This window comes from Mytilus trossulus, chromosome 7 (genome assembly GCF_036588685.1).
Source record: "Mytilus trossulus isolate FHL-02 chromosome 7, PNRI_Mtr1.1.1.hap1, whole genome shotgun sequence".
Classification (NCBI taxonomy): domain Eukaryota; kingdom Metazoa; phylum Mollusca; class Bivalvia; order Mytilida; family Mytilidae; genus Mytilus; species Mytilus trossulus.
In genome coordinates, this window is record NC_086379.1 from 16,574,425 (window position 1) to 16,587,750 (window position 13,326).

Here is a 13,326-nt window from a genome sequence, read left to right on the forward strand (position 1 = left end):
CATGTTTCTGATTTACTTGTCTTTTGTTCATTTACTGTCCTACTGTATGGCTATAGTCTAAGTGTTAATTGTCATTTGAAATACTTTAAACTTGCTTATACTGGTCGGTTCCACGTGAATCTTGTGATAATAGTTCATGCATAAATCACCGGAATTTGGTACACGTAAAATGCACATAATTTTTAAAAATTACATTGTTAAAATAATATCTTTTTTCTAAAATTTAATTGAAATCATTAAAAATACCTTCATATTTTTGCAAAGTTCAAGTGAAAATAACATGAAAAATTTCACGTGTGATTCATTTGAAATACTGAGTTTTTTACTCCATCATTTAAGGCAATGGTGGTGTCGTTGCTTCATCCATGCAGAAATAGAGTACTTTAAAAATATGATTCAGTAAAGAGTTTTATAATTGCTCGGTTTTTTATGGTTGTTTTACGGCGGTACGTCTAAACACTGCTAAGGACTGCTTAGTGCACTAAGGACTATACAATGCCACTAAGGACTAGAAAGAGTACTGTTATACGTGTTATTTTTACATATTATGTTAAAGATTGATATTTAATGCTTAAATTTCAAATTTTATAGAAAAATAATCATAAATAAAAAAGATATTCAACATTTGCTTTGCTTTTGCGCCAATTGGCATTTCATTTGCGCCAAAAAAATCTTTCTTTTGCGCCACAAACCATATTTCATTTGCGCCAAAAATAAATCATTTCTTTTGCGCCATTTTACAGGTAAATATAAGAAGTTATAGGTTAGCAAAAACTCAACTAAATTTATTGAAATCAATAAAAAAAAAAATGTGATTTTATTGCCAAAAATGAAACAAACTCTCCACAAGAGACAAAATGACATAGAATTTAACAACTATAGGTCATCGTAAGGCCTTCAATAAAAAGCAAAGTTCATACCGTATAGTCATATATGAAAGGCTCCGAAATGACAAATGTAAAACAATTCGAATGAGAAAACTAATTTACTTTTTAGTACACCTAAACGACTTATTTCTATTTTTCAGGAGACATGATAACCCATATGTGTGGTCATCCTAAATTACAGATTTATTTCCTCTATTTGTCTCTGAATTGACAAAGTCTATCTTTTCATCTCAAACTATATATTAATTCCTAACCTTAGTGACCCTTAATTTTGAAGAAATGAGTATGAACTCTTTCAGTTATATAGGGGGAATATCGCAGAAACAAATCTTATTCGCGATAGAGCGTTACCTGTAAATTGGCGCAAATAAAATTTTATTTTTTGGCGCAAATGAAGTATAACCTTATGGCGCAAATGAAAGATTGGATTTTTTTAAAATTGGCGCAAATGCAATGCGTCCTTCTAGGCACGTGCCCATTTTTCTTTGATATACCGAAAATCAATAAACCGATTGACACGTGCCAAATAATATAACAACTGATTAAACTAATATATATTCTTTAATCTAAGCAATTAACAATTGTATCGAAAAGATTAATACTTGATTATTTTAATAAAATGTGTTGTTCTTATTTAAAAGTTAAAATGATTAAAAGGACAAATTATTTTGCTTTTGTTTCATTTATTTCCCGACATAGTTATTTGCCATAGGTTTTAATGTTGATGTGCGCCTAACTAATAAATAAGAGTGTGGTCAGCTTGGTAAAATGTTTATGTGAGAGACATGAAGACAAAATGAATATATAAATTTATAACTTTTTTGTTTTTATTTTAATTCCGACAAAGATGCGTTACAAATGGCTTCACTAAAACATGAGTAAATTCCGAAAAAAAAAACCACCCTATAAATCATGATTTTTATTTGTCCACTTTCTATTATGAATGTTCCACAGTGTTTAGTACATTATTTACGAATAATTTCCTGCATTTGTTAATTTAAAGTTAAAGATATGATGTTGACAGAAAAAGAGAGTGCTTTGTAAAAATGACTCACTGTTGAAGGCCGTATGGGTAACTTAAAGTTATTAATTTCTGTGTCATTTTGTCTCTTGTGAATAGTTGTCTCATCACCAACCCGGTTTTTGGACAATGAATAGAAGTTAAAAGCTACTACATGCTTTAAATTTGGAAGTACCCATGCAGCAGCAGTAAGAAAAACATGCTACAATGACGGACCCAAGTCCAAATAAAGGGGTAGGGAAGTAATTTTTCTTTAACTGGCACAATCGTATGTTCTATTTTTGGCGCAAATCATACCATCTAATTTTAAAACATATGGCGCAAACTTAACATTTGAGAAAAAAAGTTGTGGCGCAAAAGGACGCATTTTTGGCGCAAACGGATATCTCCCACCAATCCTACCACATCATTTTTTATATTGGTTGCAATTTTTTTTTATCGTATTGAAGTCGTATTTGTCCAGAAATATATTGCTCAAACGTGTTCTTCATATGATAATAAATTTTGAAAATGAACCATTATAGCATACGCACGAAAAAATAATTTCTGTTCAAATCCGTCTGTTTACTTGTAGCTGGCATTAAATAAGTTTGGTTACATGTAGTAATTTTTTTTTATCAGATGGTTTATTTTTGTCCTGAAATACATTGCTCAAACGTCTTCATATGTAAATTAAAAAAACAGATAAAATTTTGAAAAAGTTCCATAGCAAACGCACAAGGGTGGTTGCATGTAGTAAAAAGTTTATTATCTAATTGATTACGTGTTGTCCAGTAATACATTGTATAACGTCTCCATATAAGAAAATAAATTTTGAAAGTGCACCACAAGAAACAAAATAATGTGTTTCGGCTCCATACCTGTGCGAACGCATGTCCGTCGTCGCCCGTATTCTGTCATTTATTAATATGAACATCAAACTAAAAAACCTTCATTAGATATAATATATTGTTCTGGAGACATTTATTAGTTTCAAGAAATAATTACAAAATACACTTGAGAAAAAAATACTTCTTCATTCTGAAAAAAAACCACATTAATAGTATTTCAACAACAATTCATTTTTTGGGCCCCATTTTTTAAAAGTATCCAACTTTACCAATCTTGTCCATTAAAACAAAACAAATAGCATGATATTGATTTTCGGCACATCAAAGAAATACGGGCACGTGTCTGAATAATGTTGAATATCTTATTCATCTAAGATTATTTTTCTACAAAAATTGAAATTTATTCATTAAATATCATTCTCTACCATAATATGAAAAGAAATTACATGTAACAGCACCCCATCTAGTCCCTAGTGGCATTTAATAAGTCATTAGTGCACTAAGGACTCCTTAGCAGTGTTTAGACGCACCCGTTTTACGGTCAGTGGCAAATAGTGCATGCATGTTCGGGACGATACAATACAAGCTCAGCAAGTCGGACAAACATTGCAAATTGTATGCAAAATTTCACAAAGTTCAACCGTGTCATTTGTGGAAAATTATTTACGAAACAAATCATGAGATCATACATGCATTCTTTAAGTAAACCAAACTGCAAATGCGAAATGTAAAAGGTCCAGTTTGAAATTCCACATGTAGGAGTCTGCGTTCCTTTTATATTTTATCAAAACGTCTAATCCAGCAACCTGTCATGAACAAAAAATTAAGGAAATCAAGACGATATGCGCACCTTTAATATGAGTACACTTTAGTAACACCAGGTACATAATTTAAACCTGAAGCAAAAAGACAGTACTCATTCCTTTTAATAATAAGTCGTATAAACCCTATATGTATACACCAAGTGCGCGATTGACGTTAACTAGAACGGACACGGGTGAAACAGTATGAAGATACGTGCTCTTTTAGGATATTGGTGACAAAACATATTTTTGAATATGCAGTTCATATAATGGAATGGTAGTTTTGAGATATAAAATGAAGTACCAATGTAAGCAAGCTAACATTTCCGTCATTTTGTATTTGGTAGAAAGTTGATTAATTGTCAATTTTACCGCACCTCCTTATTTCATTATGGTTGAAATTTTCTCCAGAAGAACAAAAGTATTAGGACTTAAACAAATATGTACTAGGAGACTGAAATGTTACTGTGATAATTATACTTTCCTTTTTAGGGAACCGTCGTTTAGTAAACTGACTACATGCAAATTAGAATTTAAAAGCTACTCGTCCAATTAGCATTAGTCACAATTTGCTTGGTGTATTTGGTTTTGATGTAGTTAAATGTCCAACAGTAGCTATCTTATAAATTGCATATCCCATATCTCTATTCATCATTCTAACAACAGACCGGTGTACAAATAACATGTTACATATATATATATTTTATTCTATTAGTACTTCTACTGTTTATAAATAAAGTCTCATGTAACCCCATTTTCATAATTAGCAAGCGGTAACGTATATATTTCTTTTTGTGTAAACGTTCGTAAAATTTGTCGATTTCTTTGAAAAAATTAGAGGCAATGATTTAAATTTTAACAACTAAAGTTTCAACAGACGGGTGTAAATTGTAGGATTGATTGTTGGTTGCTTAACGTCCAGTGGCAAATATTTCCTGCATGTTCAGGACGAGAACAAGTTAACACTAACTTGAATACAATACTAGGTAGGTTTTGTAATAGAGCCGATCCGGGAAGATGTTTGAGAAAAATTTGGACTGACACTAGAAAATGAGGATATATTATGAGCAATATGCCCCTCATGGCCTAAAAAGGCAACTATGTTAATGCTCTCTCAGTCGTTTTGTCTCCGAACTTGTAAATGTTCATCATTTCCAACTCAAATCGCACACAAAAAAACTACACTACCAGCGAGTTCCCATGCAAGCGGAAATTAACACGAATAGAAAATCTAAATGATTTCAAGATCTAGCTATTTCAGTCTCTTTCTGCTATTTGAATACTAATACGTCAGTCGTTTGCTTGTAAATTTCCAGATTTTTTTTGTAACGGAACCAGTCTTACTCAGTGACTAAAGCCAGTCCCAACTATTAGCTTACGCTTATAGACGCAAGTGGATACTTGGGACTGGCTTTAATCAGACTCTAACGGGACCTGATTTTTTTTATTATTTTTTTTCCGAATAAAGTTGCTTTGTATTTTCAGCCTACGGTAACCTTCTCAGGCCTGATTCCGATGTAACTGTATGTCCTGTGTATAGACTTGGTCTAGCTAGCACTTTATTTTTAAAATGTTTCCGAAACGGATTTATGAGACTGTTTACATTTGGAACACATAGAATGTTATTCAGCAAAATAACCAAGTTAAACCACTTTTTTACATTGAATTTCCATACTAACAAACTATTTTCTTTTTGAGTTTCAAAGTCTGCTTGTATTGTACTTTTTCGCCTTATTCTATCCGTATTCTCATCCAAATAAATTACCTTTTTCCATTTTGCCCGAGCGGTGATTTTGACGACCATTTTAACACGAATTAATAGTTGTACGGATTCCCGTTTTTTTATGCATCATCCTAAGTTTCGATAGATACATATAAGATTTCTATTTTCAAAAAAAATAATTCATGGGGATACGGCATGCATCATGAAAAGTATTTATTGCAAAATAAACTAAGAATGAAATAAAGTGACAAAACTCAGTCTGTTTTGCATAAGAACATATAGATAAATCGTGCAGATGCTTAAATATTAAAAAAAAAGCAGAATATCAATTAAAAGTATATAGTAATTCATTTTTAAAGGTTAAAAATTAGCAGAAGAATTGCTGAAACACGACAAAGCAACCTATGCCAAAAAGTTAACCGTTACGTATTGCATAAAAACTTTCGACACTCTGCATCTAGAAAAAGTTACCATAAAAGTGTCAATTCAAATATGACGTCCTTATTACGCTTTGTTAACAAAGCCGTGTTCTAATGAGCACAAACAATATGTTTGACACATGCGCACGTACTTTTTTATTAACATTATTTCCATCGATATCCTTTAAAATATTTACTTTCAACAGAGACATATAATAATGTATTATATGTCTCTGCTTTCAAGCAGCTAACATAAACTTTTATTATATATTTTTATCAAACAACATATATTTTCCTTGCTCTTAGTTTTTAAACTTTTCAAATATGAAATGCAATAAACAGACTCCTCTCGGAGGAAACGGGAACAGCAAAACAGTCTTACGGTATTTTCGTACGCTTTGACCTATAAATATATTGCATTTGTCATGTTAGAATCCGAATAGTTCCTTCATGTCATGCTCTATGCTCATTTTAACATGGGTAGACATTATATTTGACCACATTTTACACCTCGCTTACGCTCAGTGTAATATATATATATAATGATCCCCCCAAAAAAACTATTTGAGTTTTCGCATACAATGTGCGCACATATGAAATACTTAACACTGAACATTGAACCTGGTTGTAATTTGCAATTTTTATTTGTAATTTTTCTCACTAGGTAGGTGAAATTATGTATAACATCAAATGTATTGTAAATTGCGAAAATGCATTACGAGCATGTTCTATAATTTTAAGTTTGAATTATAAAGAGTTTAATTTTTTTTCAAATATTGAATACGCAACAAAATCTCTGTAATTTTACCCATGTATTATTTATGTTTATGTTAAAGGCGTTTGATTGGATATTAGTTAAAGGTAGGCGTGGTTTTCGGTAACTTTCCTCCAATCAACTGGCCTATTCGACAAACATGTATGCGCTGATGCGTGCAAACTGGCTATTGTAACGGCACATGTCTTACATCAGAATCTATCGTGCGTGACCAATGTTTATTGTAAAATTTCTTGTCATGTGAGCAAATTATCAGACATACAAGTTCTAAAGGTTACAACTTGAATTTGCTTTTTGAAAGATTATTTTCGGCAGTGCCCCTGATATACGATGTAAAGTGTTTAAGAAAAACAAGACTTCAAATGAAGGATGCATATTACCAGAGAATATAATCTGGGACTATGCCAGATATAATACATGTATTTTATGGCTCGGATATTAACAATAAAATGTTCTGCAAAAATTAAGTGTCCGATAATTTGAATTATCTGATAAAGTTATCTCGATCACTGTCGACAAAATATTATTGCATGGATGGTAAACTGCTGATTTTTATTTCTAGACATGGTTTGTGACTGTTATAAGTATAGACAACTATATGCATTCTGGTTTACGTTTACAAACCAAAAATTGCTTCAAAATACTATAGGCCTGTATTGTTGTTATCTTTTTAGGGTCAATGACTCCCCCCCCCCCAAAAAAAAAAAGTAGTAAAATAATTGTATATTTGATTTGAATAATTGTTTGAAAACGTTATAAAAATAAAGGTCAGCCAAACCCAAATTCAGCAATAAGGAGTGTCATTCACCGGGTTTAATTTCTTTTACCGGTTTTGAACTTCTTGTTTTGTTCAATAAATGATAGTAATCTTCTTATCTTGTTCAATAAAAAATAGTAAAATTTACTTTCCATACACATGTTTGACTTCCTAAATAACACTAGGAAATAAAATTTGTCACAATTTCGCTTTTGTCGTCTGCTCAAGTTAGTTTAATTTGGTATTGTAATATGTACATGAGATACTTGTCACTGAACGTTGAACAAACAGTAGCTATCCACATTTACATGGGAATAACTTAGGGTGTATTCATGTATACTAGTATGTAATGATAATCAAAAGAAACCAACTGCACTATTTGACGAAGACGAAATTAAGGATTGAATTTTAACGTCCAGTGACATATATTACAATGATGTCGAAACAGAACTTGAAATTGTCAATAGGTATTCCGTCGCTTGTTCAAAGAATTCACGCTTAGTTGCGATTTCACGTGCTATTTTGAAGAGACATGTTTTGTCGAAATGCACATCTGGTGCAAGAAAGTTGGTACCGTTAATTTTATTACAACTTCGGGTTCGCATTATAGTTATATTTGTACAAAATAACTAACAATAAAAAAAATTGTAATGATTTCTTTAACTGTTCTTGAACGTTCTAGTTTTAATATAAATCTGTGATTTTTCTATATTCTTACTTTCGACGAAGCAAAGCAAGTTCGATCTAGACCTGGACAATTTGATGCATTTAGCAATATTCAATCGTTGTACAAATTTATTGTAGAACATGAAGAAAATCCGTCTTTTTCGGATAAAAAAAATATACTTTGTTAACTCGGATCGAAAACTTACAATATAGTTTATCCTATTGAAACATGAACGCGGACTACATTGAGAACATCTTGGATTGAAAGATTGCAAATCTACTGACCAATGAAATGCTTTAGATTTAGAACGCAGACCTCAACGAGAACACCTAGATGGATAACACTCTGTAATCTTTAGACCGTCGAACAGATAGCGATAATTCCAGACTTCTTCTTCTTCTTTTTCTTTTAGTTCAAATAAGGTCACAATATAGAAGAATACAAAGTCATACTGCCAAGGAATTGTATATTAGGAATTGTACTTTTACAATCCCTTGATGCTGCTGTACATGCCTGATTGACAAAGATTTAATAAAATTGAATTATTCATAAAAATGTGTATCACAATTTAAGTGTTTCTATATTAAGATTGTGATTAAAAATATGCATTTTATGTACTTGTTTTGGTTTGGATTTGTTTATTCAAAGCTCGCGAGAACAGCTGATCTCTCAAGACCATAACAGTGGTGGTAGATATTCACAGATTTTTTTTACATAAAAACACACTATTACATATTAATGTGACAATAATAATGTGTCTGTTTTTGAAACCAATTTAGAATTGGTGTATATATGTCTCCGCTGATAATAATTCTATGTTAGATAAACATAATTATTTGGAATTAAAAGTTGTATAGTTACAATAAGTACATTTTCAAAATCATTTATCTATTTAGGCTTGATGAATATCTACATGATTTAACGAATAAATGTAAGAAGATGTGGTGTACTTGCCAATGAATAAGATCACCGTACAGCCTTCAACAACGAGCAAAAACCTAACCGCATAAACGTTTATATCATTTCCCAAAATTACAAATATGAATTCAAACAATTCAAACAAGAAAACTATCGGCCTGATTGATGAACAACACTTATAGAAAAATATATACAAAAACGACAACCACTGGTCACTGGGGATTCAAACCATATGTCCCAATCGAAAAATAATTTCGTCAAACAAACGGGAGTTCTTATCTACAGAACAAAACCTGGATCCGTCATTGTACAGTCTCCTGGCTAGTATACCTGTAGGATAGTCAAAGATAATAGCGTTAAACAAATATTTTCTTTATTTATGTTTTTATTCCATTCAGATCTTCAATTTATCGATTGATTAATAAAAGAATGAAGCAAATATTTTAGTTAATCTACCAGTAATTAAATGTCAGTACGATCTTTCTGATAAGATTGTAAGACTATATATTGCTATTTGGCTGTGAAATTTGGAGATTTAGTTTTATTGATGCATTAGAAAGTTAAACTTGAAAAAAAATCAACCCTAGCTTTATGGTTTATGGAGAGCTAGGCGCTTATCCTATGTCAGTATATGTGGAACACCGTATGGTATATTTTTTGGTCTAACATTGTAAACAGTGCTGATAGTATACTATATAGATATATTTATAAACTCAACGTAGATGGTGGATTACTTAGCTATAGAAAGTGGAAGATTTTATGGTACAGCAAGAAATAATAGAATATGTACTTTTTGTAAAAATGATATAGAGGATGAGTTTCATTTCATCCTCAAATGTCCACGTTTTCAAGGTTTTAGAACAATTTATATTAAGCCATTTTATTGGAACAAATCGTCGATGTACAAATTTATTAAACTGATGAGTACTAATAATGTAAAAGAATTGTGTAATTTAGGTAAATTTACAGTTAGATCTTTTGAGCTTAGATCCGAAATGTTAAAATGATGTTTGTTTATTCTACAACACCTTCTGCTGTCACATAGTCTGTGTTTATGTATGTATTATATGTATTATTGCTGTTGATATAATTGTATACCTATAGTTTATATAGACTTTGGTAATAAAGATATATACTTTCGATTGGTTGATTTGTATAAAAAATATCTTGAAAAAATATGGATTTTAAAATATTTGGTTAAATCAGAGTAACTATAGTTTTAATCCAAACTATTAAACAGATTGTTTTATCATTTTCAGCAGACTTGGAAATCAGAAATGGAATATTCTCCAAAAGTATTATGTTTAAAACTGTTTAAAGAAAACTTTGAATTTGAAGAATATTTAGACGTATAACGTTATAAAGATAAGATAACGTTATGAAGGTTTAGAACTGAAAATCATCGGTTACCTATAGAAACCGGTAGATGGCGTAGAATTATGAGACAGGAAAGGTACTATGTACTTTGTAACTCTCAAGAGATTGGTTGATATATTTCACTAACTTCTAAACTGCACAGCTCTAACAGAAAGTAGAAGACCTTTTCTTAAACCTAACTATGTAAGCAGAGTAAATGTTTCGAAAATTGGGCACTTTATTTATTTAAAAAAATATTGTGTTTTGAAAATTTTGTGTAAATTAATTTGTATCATATATAAATAAAAGTATGTTCTCAAGTCTGATCACCAATCACTCATATTTGTTGCTCGTTTCAAGTTGTGCAAATTGTCATACGCAAAATCTGTATGTTAATATTATATGTAAAAATATTTTTCTTTTTATCGTTAACTTGGTTTTATAAGAAATAAAGAATCTAAATTAAATAATACAATTAATTTTATTTAGTTTTTTGGATTAAATTATCTTAAATTAAAGGATGTGAAAAGGTATATAATTGTAACTTTTTCAAAGTTCAAGTTGATCAATTATTGATTTAAGTGAATAAATCAAATGAGGAACATATATATTGTAAGGTATACTGTTCCCAACTTGAAAAGTATACAAATCATAGTAATAATTATTCATCAGCGAAAAGGATAGTATTTGTATTGTGTTTAAAGAATCGTAAAAGTGTTTTATTTTCTAAATTCTATTTATTCACTCGGACATCGTACAGTTTCAATTTTTTTTTTACCATATCGGACTTCATATTGTGTATTGAATTGAATCACGAACGCGGACCTCGATGAGAACACCTGGATTGAAAGTGTTCAAATGTTCCGACCAATGAAATTCATTTTACTATGTAACGCGAACCTCAACGAAAGCACCTAGATGAAAGATTGTGTATTGAATTGAAAAATGAACGCGGACCTCGATGAGAACACCTGGATTAAAAGTTTGCAAAAGTTCCGACCAATGACATTAATTTTGATATGTAACGCGAACTTCAACGAAAGCACCTAGATAAAATATTTTATTTGTACGACAATTAGTTTTTTTTAGACATTACCCCTTAAATATAGTTAATAAAAAATATATCAAAGCATCATGATTGTTTCTTTTCCATTCTTGTTTATTTTGATAATGTTGATGTTGATTTTACTTTTGTAGGTAGACTTATATTATATGCCCTGAACGTAAATATACGGTTTTTTGTTTAAATGCATTAGACGTAAGAGAATGTCGACTTAGAGCAAGTCAAGGTCGTAAAACTTAAATCAACCAACCCATCGTTATCGCAGACTAAAATTGATCTCAAATAAACGGAATATATGTTTATAACAAGACTTGATGTAAGTCACGGTGCATGACAGCACAATTATCCCTTTACAGATCGGAACCACAATTCACAATTTTCGTAGTGTGTACTTTTCCACAATTAACGCCCGTTTCGCGTCAGTGACCGATATTACAATTTGACACAGTTTTAAAAGTTTATTGAGCTGTTCCTTCATTTACAATGTTGTGTGCAAGACTCAACAAATGTCAACATTATGTTCATTAATTTTATTATTAACACATCATTGTTTTTATTACAAGCTATTTCATATATCAATATGCAGCTAGGGAATATTTGTTGTTGACCGAAACTATAAGATACATCGATTTAAACTATGTGAAAAATAAATAATTTTTGTAAGTTACTTTAATTTCCGTGTCTATATTTAATTAACGAGTACACTATAGTAAGACAGAAAAGGAGAAAAGGAAATATACAGGAATGCCTAAAGTTTCGTAAGACATTGCAATGGACCATACGTTACTTACATGTCACAAGTTTTCATAGCACTCAGCGAGTTTTGAAACGTATATGTGAGATAAAGATCTACTGCATTTGGGCAAATCAAAAATATGTAAAACATCTTAACTATTTTATTTTTAACAGATTCATAAGTTTTGATTTTTTTAAACCGTGCATCAATATTTTATATTTTTTTTATTTACATTCCTTATATGTTACGTGTATTGATCATTCATTTGTTTAAATTGTGAAGTATATTACTTTAATAAGAATACACGCATTTATATATATAATTTTAAGTCGATAAAGTTTGAAACAAATAAACGAAAGATACATCGATGTTGTTTTGCTTGAGTCAGAGACATATATACATATATATTGTGGGAAGAGACCAAGCAGTTGATATGATTATAAAAATCTGATATTAATATGAATTCCTGTATAACAAATTCCGGGAATGAGACTATTTTATTTAAAACAGATGAGATATATGTGGTAAAGGTTTAAACAGAAGCAGGAGATGTCAAGGGGCAAATCAAAAAGTACAAGGTCGTGTAACACAGAGGAAAAAAATAACAAATGAAATGAAAATAACTGCACAGAAAATTACCTTGAACAACATAAACCCACAAAAGATCAGATAAAACTTGTGCACAATTTTAAATCTTTCTAATTTCAAACTGAAGTTTCACTGTGTATATATGTCTCTGGAAAGAGTAAAGATAAGAATGTTGAAATACTCCAGTGGTTTATGAAACAAAACATTAAAATTCTACAGTTGAGCAGGAACATATTAACGTTAGATATAATGTTCCCAGAGTTGAGCAGAGCATTTTACTGTACTTATGAAACATATTGTTTTTAATCAAAGTCTGTGATATTAAGTCTTTAAAAAAACACAAATAATGACGGATTCATATTCAATATTTCATGGCAGCAAAAAATAGTGATTTCGACAACACTATAATGTACTTTCATTGAGGAAATTTACGCAAATGTTCCATAAATAATTTTATTTTAGGTCAATCGACAATTTAACATTATAATTAAATTAAAACAGATATAAATTCAGTTTCTCACGAGACAAAATTCGGCCACAAAATTCTACTGGCTACATATTTTTATATATATGACCAGAGACATATAATGTCTCTGATATGACAAAGTTGCCTCATTTCTTTTTTTTTACATGTTAAAAGACTCTTTTTGTTTTCCTGATTGAATATACACTATAGTATTGCCGAGTGCTTCTGTTAAAATAAAGTTCTGGTCATGGTTAAAATCATATGTCAGAATTTGTAAATTTAAAAAAAAACAATTGCCAAGTAATAATCCATTTAGA

General features: G+C 30.5%; 1 protein-coding gene across 1 annotated transcript in view; it reads left to right on the plus strand.

The window, feature by feature from the left end:
• LOC134724714 (nudC domain-containing protein 3-like) overlaps positions 1-13,326 on the plus strand; it is a 47,079-nt gene that overhangs the window by 26,116 nt on the left and 7,637 nt on the right. The window lies entirely within an intron of this gene.